This window comes from Tenrec ecaudatus, chromosome 3, assembly GCF_050624435.1.
Source record: "Tenrec ecaudatus isolate mTenEca1 chromosome 3, mTenEca1.hap1, whole genome shotgun sequence".
NCBI lineage: Eukaryota > Metazoa > Chordata > Mammalia > Afrosoricida > Tenrecidae > Tenrec > Tenrec ecaudatus.
In genome coordinates this window covers 81,235,133-81,241,132 of record NC_134532.1, presented here as the reverse complement: position 1 = coordinate 81,241,132, position 6,000 = coordinate 81,235,133, and positions in this window count along the sequence as shown.

The following is a 6,000-nucleotide window of genomic DNA, read 5'->3' as shown; positions in this document are numbered from 1 at the left end:
AACTACAACAAGAAAAAAAAAATTGTCCACTCAGGAGGTGGGCAAAGGACCTGAGCAGGAGTTTCTCAAGGGGAGAAATCCAAATGGCCAATAAATATATGAGAAAATGTTCCAGATCTCTAGTCATAAGAGAAATACAAATTAAAACATCTATGAGATACCACCTAACACCCTCAAAGATAGCCCAATTTAAGAAATCAGAAAGTAACAAGTGTTGGAGGGGATGTGGAGAGATAGGAACTCTATCCACTGCTGATGGACCAATAGTTTGTACAACCATTATGGAAACTGATTTGGCAATATCTAAAACAGTTGTAAATTGAGCTACCTTATGATCCAACAATCCCCCTACTGGGCATGTACCCAGAAGAGACAAAAAACAAACCACGACCAAACATCTGTGTCCCAATGTTCACCACGGCACAGTTCACAATTGCAAGGAGTTGGAAACAGCCGAAATTTCCATCAACAGACAAATGGATTAAAAACTCTGGTACATACATACAATGGAGTATTACGCATCCCTAATAAGCAATGATGAATGCATGAAGCACATCACCGCATGGAAAGAACTGGAGGAAATTATGCTAAGTGAAGTAAGCCAAGAACAAAAAAGACAAGTACTGCATGGGTCTACTGAGGTAAGCTCAAAAAAAAAAAATTAAAAGGGGCATAGGGAAGAAGATGCTGTATACATACATCCCTGGATTGAGGCCCAGGTAATATGTCAGAAGCCAGACTAAATCCAGGGATACATATGGGATACATATGGTAGCCCATTAAAAGGGAGGATAGAAAAAGGTATGGGTAGCCGGAGGAATTGGGCACTAGCCCACATAGGGGGAGGGTGTTGATTGTGTTCCCACAGGAAAAGATAGACAAGACTTCAACCCGGAGCTCCAAGACAAGAACACAACACACTGACATGATGCAGGGAACCGATAGAGAGGCCTGAGGGGTCGGCCCCATTACCAACTAAGTGGACAGCACCACCCTCCCCCAAAGAAGAATTCAATTCAGAGGACAGCACTGACGCTACAGCTCAAGGAGAGGGGAAGAGGGACTGGTCTGGTCAGAACACACAGGAGCCAACGAGGGGGCATAGGGGAAAAAAAAGAAAAGAGTGACGCGCATTCTGGCTCACCAAGCCCTGAGGACAATGTTTCTGCTCAGAAAAGCAATGCACAGAGATGACCACAGGGCCGGTCCCACCATGGGACACAGCATTCCTCATTGACCCATAGCACCATTGGGGACAACACTAGAGACACACAGTGGGAATTGTGCCTGCCATGAGCTCACTACACCGAAGCCAGCCTCTGGGGGCATGCAGGAGAGCAGTGGGGGAAGCAGAGCAATGAAGTCCGCAGGGATAGAGACGGTGCCAGGGCATGGCACCCCATCAGACTTGACAGGAAAGCACCTGTGAAGGAAACCAAATAGACCCTGAAATATTCATACATTTATGTGTGTATGTGTGTGTTGTTGTTGGTTTTGTTGCTATTGCTTTACTTTCTGTTTTTGCTTCGTGGTACTCAGTCTTGTGAAAGTACATAGCATATCTACCTGGAAGGGATAGGCAGAATAAACAAGCCAGAAGAGAGAACAATGGGATGACAGTTCCAGGGGACATAAGGGTAGGGGAGGCGGGGGGAAGGAAGAGGGTGTTAACAAGCCCAGGAACAAGGGAATAACAAGTGATCCAAAATCAGTCACAAGAAGGGTGTGGGAGCGCTGGCAGGTCTGGATCAAGGGCAATGTAACCGAGAGGAATTCCTAAAACCCAAATGAAGGCACAACATGATAGTGGGACAAGAGGAAAGTACAAAGAAACAGAAGAAAGAACTAGGAGGCAAAGGGTAGTCATAGAGATTTAAATACAGACATATAAAGATGTAAATATATTTATATACGATGAGGGGGAATAGTTCTATGTACATATATTTATAGGTTTGGTATTAAGGAAACAGATAGACAGTGGGCCCCTGCTCAAGTACTCCCTCAACACAAGAACACTTTGTTCTAACAATTCGGCAGTCTGAGATGCTCACCTGCACGGCCCGATCGCTGATGACAATGGGAGCACAGGCAAATGTGGTGAAGAAAGCTGATAGTGCCCAGCTACCAAATGATAAAGCACCTGAAGTCCTAAGGGCCTGAAGATAAACAAGGAACCATCTAGCTGAGAGACAACAAAACCCACATGGAAGAAGCACACCGGCCTGTCCCAACTAGATTGCTGAGGCTAAAGAGGGTGCATAAGCAAAAGTTGCAAACAAAGCTGATGGTGCCCAGTTATCAAATGATATAGCATCAGGGGTCTTAAAGGCGTGAAGACAATCAGGCGGCCATCTAGCTAAGAAACAACAAAGCCCACAAGGAAGAAGCACACCAGCCTACCCTGACACGAATGCTGAAGACAAAACGGGTGCATGGGCAAGTGCAGTGAAGAAAGCTGATGGTGCCCAGTTGTTAAAATATATTGAATCTGGGGTCCCATAGGCTGGAAGATAAACAAGAGTGCATCTAATGGAAAAACAGCAAAGCCCACATGGAAAATGCACACCAGCCTGTGAGATGAAAAGGCATCGAAGGGATCAGGTATCAGGCATCAAAGACAAAAAAAAAAAAAAATCATAGCATTGTGAATGAGGGGGAGTGCAGAGTGGGGACCCAGACAGGACTCATCTGGGGGAAATTGGACATCCCCTTGAAGAAGGGTTGTGGGGAGGTGACGAACAAGTCAGAGTGCAGTAGAGCAACGATGAAACATACAATTTTCCTCTAGTTCTTGAAAGCTTCTTCTCTCCCGTCCCCCCCCCCACTATCATGATCCCAATTCTACCTTACATAACCGGCTAGACCAGAAGATGTACACTGGCACAGATAGAAACCGCAAATACAATGAATCCAGGACAGATGATCCCTTCAGGAACAGTGGTGAGAGTGGAAATATTGGGAAGGTGGAGGGAGGGTGAGGGGGAAAGGGGAAACAGATGACAAGGTCTACATATAACCTCGTCCCTGGAGGATAGACAGTGGAGACCTGGATGAGGAAGACGGATGGTGTAAGATATGATAAAAATAATAATTATTTTTAAATTATCAAGAGCTCAGGGGGAGCGGGGAGGTAGAGGAAAAATGAGGAGCTGATACTAAGGGCTCAAGTACAAAGCAGGTATTTTGAGAATGATGATGGCAACATATGTATGAATGTGCTGCAAACAAATGATGTAGTATGGATTGTAAAAAGAGTTATATTAGCCCCTAATAAAATGATTTAAAAAAAACCCAGAACATTTTAATTCCATGATGCATGTAGGTTAAAATTTAGATAAATTGCAAAATATTTCCTACAGCTACTATATTTATATCATCAGCATACAAGGGCCCTCTAAATTCAAATAATTCATTCATTTCCAACATGTTAATAACTCCTAGAAATGCAGAAGAAATGATCTACAAAATTTAACTCAGAGAAAGTCAATGGCTTGCTCACAGAAAGAATATGTATTTTATTTCTCTCATTCAATTTTTAATAGAAAAGGATATATTTTGGCACAAAGCAATGTCAAAATCTGAATGCATTCTCCCTTGCATTACATTCAGAGTTATCTTTTGATAAGAATATTGTCACATGAACTAAAAATCTTTTACATTTCCCAGTTTATGTGACATTATATAATCCTACAGTTTACCTGGGATGCATAGTGCTGAATATAGGTGACTTTACAGGAGATCTCTGAGCACAGAGATCTCTAAGATGGAGGGAGAGAGTGAGTTTGTGGATGTGCTATGCAGCTGGCATGAAAAATTCCAGCACCGGTGGTGTATAGTCATGTGTTCGGCTGCTAGCCACATGGTTGGCCTTTGGAAATCACTAGCAGCTCCAAGAAAGAAAAACTGGGCTCTCTACTCCTGTAACCAGTTACAATCTCAGAAACCACAAACACTCTGTTGGGAGACAACAGAGATTCTACGGCAGTGAGTTTGGTTTGGTTTGGTAGTGAAAAGAACCTGGCTGCTTAGTCAGAGTCACTCAATCTCACTCCCAACAAAAACATTGGGAGTGGTGAAAAGATTCTGTGTTGCAGACCATCTCAGAGAAAAATGAACAACTGATCACAGTGGTGAGTAAAGCTCTGTTTCCAACTGCTCAGCAAATCCACCCACTCAGCATCAGAGAGGAGAAGCTGAGTGGGAACTTAGCCGCAAGGAAACATGGGTCTGAGTCTCAGGACTGGAAGGACCCCACCACCCTCATTGCAGGCCGCTGAATTGGGGAGATCTGGGTCTGCAGTGAACTGGATGGGCAGTTTTGGATTGTGGCAGGGTTTTCTCAGAATACTGAGTAGACTAACCATCTCAGAGCAGGTGTAAAATCAAGTGGGTCCATATTAACGGAGACATCTGTTCAGGAGAAGGTGTACATTTCCCCTAGGGCCCAGGACTCAAAATACTATCTACCTGCCCACAGGCCTATGCCCAAATAGTAATAGGGCTCAGCTCCTTCAGGTCAGCAAGAGATGATTTCGATCAAGTCACTAATGCTCAGTTTAGTCACTTCTCAACAATTTTGATTTGATCAACAATTTCAAGGTAAGACTTGGTGACACGGGAACCAGCTTAAAGACTGGGACTTCCAGCCCATCTTTAATTGCTTGCTGACTTCAGCTCCTGTTGAGGCTGGGCCAGTGCAGAATTGTCTGGCCTCCCTTGACTACTCAAATTACATGTGGGGAGATCCCTCAGCATTTAAGGTCTAACATAAAAAACAAATGAAATAATAATAACACCATGCCTCAGAGGTAATAGTGTCTCCACACACTTTTGGAAACGGGAGAAAATAGCATTAGTGACAACCCCACACACAGAGCTCTATAGGAGCTCCGGGAGAAGGAGTGGAGATTACAATAATGGTTTCCAGTTGCTTTAAATGACGGCCTGAAGAGGCAGATAGAGAGGAAACAAATGCCATAATTCAAGAACTCAGATGTACATCAAAAGAACACGACAAAACGAATGAAAAAAATTAGAAATAATACGACCACTTCAAACAGGAAATGGAAAAAGCAAATATCAAAATATTAGAACCTGATAACATTGTGATAGAACAAAACCATCAGATACAAATATTGGAATCAAGATTCAATGATGTTGAAGATAAATCTCTCAAAAACAACATACACAAAGGTCAGGTCCCAGAAAAGGACCAAAAATAAGATGAAGATTATCTATGATTTCTATGGGACACCATCATAACAAACAACATACACCTGATCTATGTGCCAGAGCAGAAAGAAAAATAAAAACTACTGAAAAAAATAATAAATGAAATATAAAGGAAAAAAATTAAAAAGAATGGATAGTGGGGCACAGGACTCTAACCCACCCAAGGGGAGGTAATAGTTCATATCTCCATAGGGAAAGAGGGACTAGACTTCAATCCAGTGCTCCAAGATGTGAATGCAACATGCCGGCGTGGAGTAGGGAACTGGTGGAGAGGTCTGAGGGGCTAACCGCAATCCCAACAATGTGGACACATGACCCTCCCCCCAGAAGAACTTACTTCAGAGGACAGCACAGAATCTACAGCTCCCAGAAAGGGGCATGTCTGATCAGACCACAAGGGAGCAGCTGAAGGGGGAGGAGGAGAGAGTGGAGCACAACATGGCCCACCAGGTCTTGAGGACACTGTTCCCAGTCAGAGCAGCCAATTCGCAGAGAGGACCACATGGCTAGCCCCACCATGAGACAGGATGTCCCTCATGACCCATAGCCCTACCGGGGACAACACTGGAAACACAATGTGGGAATTGCGCCTGATCTGATCCCGCCACATCGAGGCATAGCACTAAGTGGGTGCAACAGAACAGCAAGAGAGTGGAGCAGTGAGGGCCCCAGGGAATGCAGATTGTGGACTTTGTGGCCAGGGCTTGGTGCCTCAACAGACTGGACTGGAAAACACTCCTAAAGACCAATAAACAGTTCTTGAACTAA